Genomic DNA, 12,703 nt, shown 5'->3' with positions numbered 1-12,703 from the left:
TGCCCAGTGATGCATTAACATGCCCGTATTCCTCTGCATGGGCACACAGCAGGGCTCAGTCAGAGCCCTCAGGGTTTAACATAAACGTATTTCACAATTGCTCTTTTTTAGGTTTGGTGAGAATCATTTATGCCTTTGGTGCTGCTGCTATTTCCCGTTTGCTGTCACTAATTTGCTCTCTTCACTTAGATTTTATTGGGAACCCAAAGTGTGTGCATTCAGCCAGCTCCAACACCCTTGATTTATGAAAGAAAAAGACTAAAACCATGTTTAAAGTAAAACTCTGGACGTGCCCAATCAGCAAAACCTGAAACACTTCCCATACAGCACATATCTGCTGAATTAGCAGGTTTTCTGTATCTGCAGGTGTGGAGATCTCCTCTCTTCCTTGTTTTTTTTTAAAAAAAAACCAAACAAACACTTTTTAAAATGTAAGCTTTAACAAGTCCTGTTGTCCTTCATTAAGCTCAATGTTTTGCAAATGTGCAGTATAGCCACACATGTATTCCAATTAATAAAAAAAGCATACACAGGTAGAAGGTAGAAATTAAATGCTTCTTGATGTTGTCTTTTTACCTATTACCCATGAAGACACAGGACAACCAGGTCTGCTATGTGTATGTTCAAATGGTAACCAAGAGTCCCAAATGATCTGCCCTAAGGTAGGAAGAGACAAGGAAAAAGAAGAGACTAAAGAAAGGAGAGAAGGAAGGGCGCCACTTTCCTTTTGGAATTAAAATGTTTCCAGATTGCATCCAAAAATGTCCATCTACATTTGGGATTTAAAACCTCAAACAAGTTCAGAGACAGATTCGGACCTCACTCACGTCGGTCTGAATCAGAATTAACATGGAAGCCAGTGGAGTTACACTAGTGTGACATCAGGATTAGCCTCTCAACATTTTTACTTCACCAGCATCTCTGTCCCTTCTGACTAATCCTGAATCATAGGAAGCACCATGCAAATGCCTGACTGCTGCACCACACCAGGGCTTTTCTTGGGACCCCCTAAGTCTCCCTCCTAAGGTTTTTCTTTTTTCCACCTGCTGAAATGTCAAGCTGCATGCACTGCTGTACCCAGGAGATTTAACTGAGCTACAGAGCTGCTAAACACTATGGGCTAGATTGTGGTTAATTTACAAGGCTGTGCAGAGGACCCCTTACTCACACAGCCCACAGAAAGGCTGCCCAAAATTGCACGATTGACCCTGCAAGGTGCTGAGTGCTCTGGGTCCAGTGCAACAAAGCATTTAAGCACGTGTTTAACATTAAGCAGGTGAGTTCTTCCATTGACTTCAGTGACTTAAGCACATGCTAAAGTGGTTTGCTCAGCATCTTGCAAGATTAAGCTCTTGCTCCCCCTGGGAGTGGCTCACTGGAAAGACAGCAGGAAAGAGTGGAGAATAGGGGTGCCTTGGCTTTGCCCTCCCACTTGCTGACCAGATGAGCTGGCCAGCTGTGTGTGGGGAGAGTATTCTGCACCCCTTAAAGGACTGTAGCAACTTACTGTGTGTGTGTGTGGCGGGGGGAAAACTCTGGGGATGGGTGAGTGGAACTAAGGAAGATTCCTTCTGATGATGATCCCTTTTGTTAGGGCTGTGGCTAAATGCCACAAAATTTAGCCCTTGGTTTTGTAGGACATTTACAGTTCTGTCTAATTACCACTCAGATTTTTAACATGCTCTTACTTACAGGTATCTTGGGAATACTTTTCAACAGGCGAAATTGATGGCAGTGCTTACCAAGGTTATTTTCTCACGTTAAAATGTTTGAAATTGTAGTTCGTTACAAAGAAAAAGAAACTGTTGGCCTTGGCCAATGCAAAATTGTGCTCCCTTGTGAAGCTATTATCTTCCTATAATTTAGCTCATAGAAATGCATTTTCATAAGATGTGTAGTGCTATGCTGCATTTTGTGCATTTTTGTTTACCCTCAGAGGATGGTGTTTTCCTGCCTTTCAGATCACATACTTGCACAGTATGAAGATGATTATGAACTAGAAATGCCTCAGGCTGATGGCCAAAACATTATTACTTTTGTGCTATAGAGAATCATGCTGACCTCAGTTGCTCTTGTTTCCCATGAAAAGAAAGCAAAGACCCACATGCTTCATGGCGAGGCCTTAATTAGAAATGCAGAATTTAAAAATTATCTGGATTACACATTAGCATTTACAGCAAACTGCACAAAGTGCTGGTGTAAGAAGCTCCTCAAAGTTTATGTGCTTGCAGACATGGAAGTGGCTGTTGCTCTCTGCACGGTGAGCTGGAAGGTGCCTGGTCAGCAGGCCTCCAAGAGGTTCTGGGGAGCACAGGGACTACTCCTTCCCAGTTCCTCTGCATTCCGTGTCCCCATTTTCCTTCAGCACCAGCTCGCATAAGGGAACCAAGCCCAGCAGAGTGTAAACTACATCCAATGAACACATGTTGCAGCATCCATGTCCTCACTGCTTCAGGCACGGATCGTGTCTATGCTACAGTTTTGCCAGCACAGCTATGTGAGTCAGAGGAAAAAACAAACAAACCTCACATCCTAGAGAACACAACTATGCTGGCAAAACCCCCAGGAGAGTGATGCTGTTAACACCGTGTGGGGAGACGATGTTATTATGCTGACAGAAAAACTCCTTCCGTTGGCATAAGCTGCGTCTACACTAGGGGGCTCTGCTGCTATACCTATACCAGCAAAGCATGTGTCGTGTAGACAAGGCCCAACTATGTCCTCTAGGACTCCCTCAGGGTGGCACAGCTCCTCCCCACACTGTCCTGAAAGGTACCTAATCTGAAGGTACAATGCCACTGACTGGAATGAGGAGAATTCACTCTCCATGACCATTCACAGTCCTTAGTCTCTTGCTAAAACTTACTTGAGCAATGCCAGTTGTGGTGGTATTTTTGATGTGGATGATTTTGCACTCGAGATTGGTCAGAGCCTAATGAATTAATTTCACGTAGGCCAATGAACAGCCATCATTTGCTATCAACTTTCAATCACTACCGCCCTAGACCCTATTGAATTTTTGCACACCTCTACCTTTCCTGGTTCTTACTTGGACCAAAGGTAGAAGTGCAGAAAAAAGATGATGAGAAAGTCTGTTTTAACAAAATTTTCATCCCATTTTTTCAGATTCCAATTGTTCTCTGGAGAAGTACCAGGAGAAATGTCTCTCTTTTGAGGTTCAGACTATCTACTCTACTATGATGCATCCGGTATCAAATACCAGTTACTTCACAGCAAAACAATGCCACAGAAAAACATGTATATCCTCAGAATACACTACTTTAAGAAGTTATATATATAGCCCAACTAGCAGACACCATAGGTACTGTATGTCATTGCAAACCAAATGTGCACTGAATTGCATAGGTAATGCAAGCAAATCGTATTAATGTGTGCTTAAATGGATAATATGTTAATTTCTCTAAATAATTGCCCAATTTACATACGCACAGTTTACAGTTATGCTCAGAAATTATGTACAAAGTTATATGCACAATTTGCAGGCCCATAAGCTCCTCATTGTGTTTAAATAAACTTGCCTTTTTGCCTGTGATGCACTCAAATGGAGAAAGCACTTCTGTTAGAAAAGCAAAGTGAACTTTGCACCTGCTGGGATTTCCCAAGATCCTGAAAATCTAACACACCTAGTTTGTTAGCCAAGCAGTCCTGCTTGCTTAAACATTTACAATGATTTATTTTCTGTGTCAGTTACAGTATCATCATTATTGGGGGATCCAATTATGCTGAATGTTATGTTAATAAATCATCAAACCTAAAAATCGATGCCCCAAGGAACTGAATCAGACAAAAGCTCTTCTATTGTACAGTTCCACATATAAAGTCAAAACCTCTGTTGTCTGAGTTCATAAAACTTCTGTTGGATGGTTAAGTCACAGCCATTCTAAGCATCTCCACAGAATCAATGTCAGACAAACCATGTCAGTTGATGGATTTTTTTACATCAAACTGTCAACTTGTCTGTGGTATTACAATATGATATTGGTTTCCTCCATAGTGACTTGAATTGCTATTTTATTGTAAGGCCAAAAAGATCCCAAAGGGTAGTTCTTACGTGCTTGCTCCCTGCTCTCCCAGTAGTTTCTTAACCATTTTTTCCGATATGTGTAAAAATTCTAATTGTATCATTGGCCAAATACTGAATATACCAGAATTTATATACTGTTCCTGTAGAAACATATGCGTGATTTGTGCTAGGGCAATTATATACTCCCACTTGATTTACTGGTGTAACATTTTCACTCTTTCTACATGTATCTGTTTAATTCTGCTATCCCAAAGCCTTGTGTCATAAACTGATGAAACTTCACTATACAAGCTGGCATTAGTCTTCCCAATGATGGGGAGTTTTATAGGATGTACATGCTCACACACACTTTCAGATACACACATCAGTAAGGAGAGAGGAAATCTCCATGCAAACTTAATGATGGCTAGTGTCTCATCCAGGGGCTAATGCCAAGTCTAGCACTAAGGTTAAATGCAAACATATTATCTAAGCAAGAATACAAGCAGATTACCTCTCTAAAATCATAATGGAGCATTTTCTTTCCTCCTGTCATTATAAGCAATTTAGCAGTAGAGCCTTACCGAAAATTTTCATCTGTTATTTCAAAGAATGCTTGATAATTAGCATGCTCTAAGATAAGTTAGCTGTTACATGAGTGTATGACAACAAATAATATGAAAAATGAAATAAAAAATAATCTTTGCTCTGCATTTGTCTGTCTGCAGATGAAGAAATGGAACTATATGAGAAAGTAGTGATGAGACAAGGATCCTTTCTCCTCTACAGTAGGTTGCCTTGGGCTAGCAGTGACTGAAACCTGATACATCTGCTGATGTGAAATGAGTTTGGTGGTGGTCAGGCACTTCTTCACATAAATCTTTCATGAGTGTTCATGTCACTGACCTTACTACTACGATCGGCATGCTTGATGGCAGTTTCAGCAGAGATGCCATTTTGACTTTTGGCACCTGGGCTATGCAGTCATTGCAAGGTCTGTCTCAGGCTATATGGACTTGTTAAGGTTCACCCTACCAGACTGCTACCAATCCTCACAACATGAATACACTACCGTGCTCCTCTGCTTGCACAGTTAACATAACTCATCACAGAAATGAGGGTCCATGATCGTCTCTCATATTGCAGTGTGAGCTGTGGTGACTTGCACCAGTCAATACAGCTGTTCCTAACACAGTGCAAGACAGTTAGGGTATGTCTAGACAGCAAAAAATAAGACCTGCAGCAGCAAGTCTCAAAGTCCAACTCAGGCTCATGATATTGGGCTAAAAATAGCAGCACAGATGTTTGGGGTCAGTCTGGAGCCCAGACTCTGATACCTGGTGAGGGGGAGGGTTTCAGTGTAAGGGACTGTGGCTTAGGCGGTCTCGCCTAGCAGTCACAGCTGGGCTAGAGTCCACATGTCACAGACGATAGTCAGTGTGCAGAGGTCGGAGGAATCGCTAGAACCAGATTCAATAAGCAAGAGCTGGCATCAAAGTCAGGCCAGGATCGGAGATCGGAGATCAGAGGCAGTACCAGGCTAGAGTCAGGAGGCAAGAATTTGGGTCAAAGTCAGGTTGGGATCAGAGGCTGGAGATCAGGAGTTGAGGTGAGGTCTGGAGTCCCAGTAGTCTCAAAGTCTGTGTTGTTGCCCAGCCAAGTTCCTGGGGCACCCTCCAGGGTTAAATAGGGTGGTTGGACAATCAGAGGGCTGCAGGGTACTGTGACTCTGGCTCCCTTGGGCAGTATTTCCTATGGCACTTATTCTCCACAATGCTTCCTGGGTGGGATTTTGCATGGGCTCATGGTGGCACTATGGGAACATCAGTCATCCCAGGTTCTGGTCCCCACACATTTATATTCAGAGTCTGAGCTCGAACGTCTACACTACCATTTTGAGTCCAATGTAGTTGACCCGCAGTCTGAGACTTGGTGCTGCAGGGCTTTGTTGTTTGGGTTTTTTGGTTTTGCAAAGTAGACATATCCTTAGAATGCATGCAGAAGAATGAGAGAATACAATTCTGTGGGACACAATATCACACAAAATGGCACATTTATTTAATTATTCCTCATGTCTGCTTATTATAGGGCAAACCTGGTTGAAACATCTTGCTTTTTGTCTCTGAGGAATTGATTTGGCCACTCCCCAGACTTGGAACATGTTTAGTAACACCAGACAGTGGAATCTTACAACTTTACGTACAATGCTGCCACATATATTTTACCATGACAACAATGTCCAGCAAATTATGAGTTTTCAAATGATACCTCACAAGGTGGTTCACTATTCCCAGCCAATGGGAGCTGCAGGAAGTGGTGGCCAGTATGTCCCTGCCACTTCCCGCAGCTCCCATTGGCCATGAACAGCAAACCACAGCCACCGGGAGCTGCGGGTGTCCATTCAAATGTTAACAAACTGTCTAGTGGTCTGCCAGAGGATTACCCTAATGTGCCGCGTATGGCCCGCGGGCTACAGGTTGCCCACCACTGCTTTAGGCCTTTAACACTGTGTCTTTGCCCTGATCTATACTATAGAGTTAGGTCAATGCAAGGTATCTTATGTTGACATAACTCTGTAAGGGTCTACATTAAAATTCTGCTCCCACTGACGTGACTCTCCACTACACCAACTTAATAACTTCACCTTCACAAGAGGCATAGAGTCAATGTCGATGTAGTTAGATTGATACAGTGTCAGTTTAAACACTGTTGCTTACATCGACTGTTGCCGCCTTTCAGAAGCTGTCCCACAATGCTCCATATTGACAGTGCTCCTGGTGATGACATGCACCGCCAACACAAGGAGCAAAGTGTAGACATGCACAAGTGATGTAATTACTACGGTGGCTGTATGCTGACATAAGTTAGGTCAACTTAATTTTGTAGTGTAGACATGCCCTCTATGTCTTCTTGATGCCAAATCCTGATTCACTGTTGTTTCCCTCACCCTAGGGCTCATTTCAGCTGGCTTTAGCAAATATACTTGTTTCCCCTAATGTTAATGACAACTTTAGTTTGTTCTGTAACTGATAAGACTTCACTTAAATGGTGTTTTAGTATCATCAGGATCATATACAACTATATTCACTGAGACTTATTTCTAGGGCAACATTTTAACAAATCCATACACAAGAGCACACAGCACTAGCCACTCAAATGTTTCCTCTCACCGTGTAGTAATTGGTGCAATCTGCGTCAGACTATATTAATGCTGTTTTATGTTATTTCTTCTGCATCTATATTGAAACAGCAACAATAGGAGCTTTCTAACCTTTAGCCTGTTGGTATTGAACCACAAGTGAAACTTACCTTCTCACAGCTAAACGCAATCTAGGAAGGATTTCAGTGTTTCAGATTCCTGTTATTCTGCTAACAATGACAATGACATCCATACTGCAGCTAATCCTTTATTTCATGATCACACACAATGATTAAGGCCAGCTGACAGGGCACTGACCTGGGAGCCAGGAGAAGCCCTGGGAGTCCTTTTTGGTGAGCCATCCTCATTCTATGGACTGTTCTGGATATGAGGAAGGAACAGTGATTCTGTCTCCTCTCAATCTCCTTTTTTTGCATCTTGCTCCCCAACTGCACACATGGGAAATCCATCCTGATATTCAACTAGACTTTCTTTTAATTACTACAAAATATATATTCCTCTTCAGAACATCTTAAACGATCCCTCTGGTTTGCATTCTTCAGTGATATGTAAGTAGTTATATTTTGTATTTGGTCAAGCTATAATATTTAGTTCTTTTAAGCGTTAAAGACAGACCCTTAATCATTTCGGTTGCTCATCTTTGCAGTCCTTTCTAATACAGTGACGGTGCTCAGCATTGTATGAAGAGTTGTAAGTGAACAAGTGCCCTGTGGAGAGGGACGATCGCCTCCCTCGTGTACCTGCCTGGGGATACCACACCAGGTGTATATTGGTGTGGCTCCACTGAAGTTAGGATAAGAATGAAATCAATGGTGCTACTCCAGTTTACACCAGCTGAAGGTGGGGAGTGAGGTGTGGTCTGTCTGCATACAAAGCCCACATCCACACCAGCTTTTTTACCGTCATAGGAATATACTGTATACCCAATTTATGCTGTACTGTCATTCCTAGATGTTTTCTGGCATTACTGCTTCTTAAGTATCTTCCTCTTATTGAACATCTGGATTATTAGTCCCCAGATGTACTAGCTGGAATGTTTCCATGATCAATCTTATTTCCTCTCCAAATTGTAATCTGTCTACGTCTCCCCATATTGCTGTTTGGAACGTATCTCAATCTAGACAATCTGTAAATGTAACTTCCAGATCTTTCATAAAGAAATTAAATAGTAGACACAACACTGATCCCTGCAGCACTCCACCTTACATCATCACTGTTTCCTAGTTCATTACACTGCTGCTGATCATTATGTTCACTTCCCATACCATCAGCCATCTCCACCCATAGCTAAGCCAATTTGGATGACCTATTCTAGCGAGATTTCACAGATACTCAATCAAATGTTTTACTAGAGTCCAGATATATTTTATCCACTGTGTTCTTTCCCCCAACTAATTTTGTAATAGCTTTTTGCCTCGCATAACTTGTTTTTCACAGATCTGTGCTCTTATTGATCATGGGTTGTTTGGGGTTTTTTCATTCTTATTGTAGCCAAATGAATCTTTACACTTGATCACATCTATTGACACTTTAAATATGTGCTAGAAAAGAACCACAGAAGAAGTGAGACAAAATAAGACCATAATCTCTTCCAGGCAGCTATCACTGGGAAAAAGGTTGCTTGGGGTCAGATGTCACTCTCCTTAACCCTCCCAGCCCTTGTTCCTCTCTCCCTCCCATTCCATTCCTATAGATTTTTGTTCTTTTGTATTTTTTTCTATTCTCCCCTCATTTTGGGATGGGGGGAAATTAATAAAAATATGAATAAAAAAGTTTGCTTAAGAAACCCATTGGGAAATCCATTAAGAAAACATGTGATTTCATGCAACTGTAAGATATAAATGTAGATCCTAGAGGCATTCAGTGTAAAAGTAAGCCGGTGTCCCCAGGGAAGTGTATCTGTCCTAAAGGAGTTAAGGTGATATTGCACAGTAAAACTTACACAATTACCATCAGAAGGGATCAAGTAACTGAGAACTTCATCCTGCTTCCACTGAATGTGGAAAAATCTCCTGGTGTTCAATGGGAGTGGGAGCAAGCTCTTAGGAAATGGTACATAGTGACCCATAGCCCTCAAATTCCATCTGTCTTACAGGCAGGGAATTTGTTTTCTGCAGCAACTCAATGTTATTAAATAGAATTCACTCCAGAGGGTAGGAAGTCCTCTGCAGGACGGAGGAATTTTGACACTCCCAAGCTGGACTGTTAACTTTTGGATGCCTATAGTGAGGCGGTGTGGTGTCCCACCACCCCGCTGAGGGACGAACCTCCCCAGACACCAAAGTGGGTGGAGCCAGTGGATCCTGTGCCCGCCCCCCAGAGGTCAAGGCGCAGGACAGGAAGTAGAAAAGCCCAACCCTGGAGCTCAGTTGGGCGACAGCAGCCAGAGAGGCCAGACACCCGAGGAGTGGCCGGCCCGGCCAATGCCTGACACTAACCGACGCCCAGAGGAGTGGCCAAGCCTACCCCTCGCTGGCGACCCAGAGGAGCCCATGGTCCTGGAACCCTCCGAGGACACCACCCTGACCCAGGTACCCTGGGGGAGTCCAGAAGTAGCCCAGGGGCAGCCGACCCCAGTCCGGCTCCAGCACTGCCAGAGCCAATGTCAGCGTGCTGCGGCCAGGATCCCCACTGACACAGCAGAGGGTCTTTGGCCGCTGCTAGGGCCCCAGGCTGGGATGCAGTGGGGTAAGTGGGCCTGCGTCCCCACTGCCACCCACCTCGTGGATGGCAGTCTCCCCCTTCCCCCCCGGTTGCTAAAGCTAGGGGCCTGACTGTGTGACCCCTGACTACTTGTTTGCTGTCCCACCCTGACCCAGGGCCTGGGCTTATATTGAACTGCTTGCGGGACCCAGCCTGAAGGTCTAGGACATAGACTGGGTATTCCCCAACCCAGCAGAGAGTGTAGTGAGGCGGAGTGGTGCCCCGCCATCCCACCGAGGGACAAGCCCCGGCTGAGTTCCCTTACAATGCCATTTCACAATGGTCAAACACACCTGATATTTCTTACTTCTGAATCCAAGCTTTGCCCAAAAAATAACACTTGGCATTTGGGTGCTGAAAGAAGGAACCCAAAATATAGATATATGGTAAGTATGAACCTTGTAACCAATATGGACATACCATTAAGCATGAACCTTGTAACTTTCAGAAAGAGCTGCAAGATTAACCTCTTTGTCCTGGCCTACCCAACTGGTTACATCCTGGTTTCCTAACTGACTGCTAAATCTTTAGGCAGTAAGAGAGCATGGCATTTGCCCTCTGGTACTCAGATATTGAAAGTTTCATCTTAAGCCGTGGAAGGCATCCAGACATTAAACTATTCAATAAATACTTCTAATAGAGCTAGTGTTTAGGCCTTTCAAAATCTATACAGATGAGATTAATATCATTAAAAAAAAATAGAGGATTTTCATGTTAAAAAAACTGGAGTATTTATTTAGCACAGTTTCCCCCTCTCCATGGTACATTGCAATTCCAATATTGATAAGGTTAGTATACGTAGCATTTCAAAAAGATGAATATAAGTCATGATTGGTAGCTCATGCTCAGAGGATGCATACAGAATTCCTTATTTTATTAAAAAAGAAGGAATAAAAAAATCAGGTAAAGTAGTAGTGAGATTCAAATCCTTGAATAAATTTTGAAGCTTTTCTTTAGGTGGCTTGTGCAGGTTGGCATTTATGCCGTTAAAAGCCACAATTATATTCTTTGCTTTGGCTCTTTGATAAAGCCATTTGTATGGTGTAACTTTAAAAAATATACAGCAGTGCCTTTTGTTGTTTTACAAAAAAGCCACCAATTGTCATACTAACATTATGATGAAAACTAAATGAAGACCGGCCTTGCTATCATTGCCACTGATTTCTGTTTTCATGTCTTTGACAGCTTCAGGTGATGCATACTACTGCAGTTGGAACTGAAGTTCAGACCAAAAAAAAAAACAAAACCCAACCCCACAAAGCTATAGGACAGCATGTCAAAGACACTGTATTTACTGCCATTTAAGAAAGCTGTAGTACTTAAAATGTCTTCTGTTCTGGCTCTACAATAGTTTAGGGCAGGGGTCGTCAACCTTTCAGAAGTGGTGTGCCGCGTCTTCATTTATTCACTTTAATTTAAGGTTTGGCGTGCCAGTAATACATTTTAACGTTTTTTTGAAGGTCTCTCGCTATAAGTCTATATATTATATAACTAAACTATTGTCATATGTAAAGTAAACAAGGTTTTCAAAATGCTTAAAAAGCTTCATTTAAAATTAAATTAAAATACTGATCTTACACCACCGGTCCACTCAGCCCATTGCTGGCCTGGACTTCCGTTCACCTAGGCCGGCGGCAGACTGAGCTGGGCCTGCAGCTGGGACCTCGGCTGGCAAGGGGCCAGCAGCCAGAACCCCAGACCGCAGTGGGCTGAGAGGGGCCGACGGCCAGGACCCAAGACCAGCACTGGGCTGAGCGGCTCAGCCCGCTGCCACTCAGCCCACTGCCGGTCTGGGGTTCCATCCGCCGGCTCCTGCCAGCCAGGGTCCCAGCTGCCGGCCACACTCAGCCCACTCCTGGTATGGGGTCCTGGCCCTGCCCACATAGAGTGGGTACCTACCTTCTCCCTGGTTCTGGCCCATTCTCTTCCTCTCTGTCTGCACTGAGCTGAGGGTGGGAGTGCACTGAACACAGGGCTGGGGGTGAAGGAGCAGGCTGGGGGTTGGGGTGTAGGGTCTGGCCAGGATCTAGAATGAGGGAGGGGGAGCAGGGTTGGGGCAGGAGGTTTGGGTGTGGAGTGCTTATCTGGGCAGCTCCCATTTGGTGCAAGGGTGCAGGTGGGAATGTGTGGGGGGTGCAGGAGCTCCTGTTTGGTGCTCAGGGTGGGGGTGGGAATGTGGGGGGTGCAAGAGTCAGGACATGGAGTGAGGGGGCTGGGGGTGTATGAGGAGGGTGCCAGAGTCAGGGCAGGAGGCTGTGGGTGTGTGAGAAGGGTGCAGGAGTCAGGGCATGGGGTGTGGGGGTGGACTGGGTATGCGTGGGGGTGCTGGAGTCAGAGCTGGGGTCGTGGGGGGTTTCAGGGGTCAGGGCAGGAGGCTGGGGTGTAGGGGGGGTGCAGGGCTCAGGGCAGAGGGCTGGAGGTGTGTGAGGGGGGTGCAGGGGTCAGGGCAGAGGGCTGGGGGCATTGGCTAGGGTTATGGGGATGCTCCCAGCCCCCTGCCCAGAGCGGCTCATGGCAGGGGGCTGGAGGGGATATGCCTTGATTCCACCCCCCTTCCCCAAGGACCCGTCCCCACCTCTTCTCTGCCTCCCTGGAGCAGCGAGCGCGCTGAGGGTCTGCTTCTCCCCCTCCCTCACAAGGGCCATCAGCGGATCAGCGGCAGGAAGGGAGAGGAGGAGGGGCAGGAACGCAGCACACTGGGGGAAGAGGTGGGGGAGGGGGGAGTTTGCCTGCCCTGCAGCAGCAGCCAGCAGAACCAAGCTTCTTCACCCTGCCCCCGCGAGTGGGGGGGTAGGGGGGAAGGTGGTGGAGAAGAG

Source organism: Caretta caretta, chromosome 1 (genome assembly GCF_965140235.1).
Source record: "Caretta caretta isolate rCarCar2 chromosome 1, rCarCar1.hap1, whole genome shotgun sequence".
Taxonomy (NCBI): Eukaryota; Metazoa; Chordata; order Testudines; family Cheloniidae; genus Caretta; species Caretta caretta.
This window is presented reverse-complemented; position numbering follows the sequence as displayed.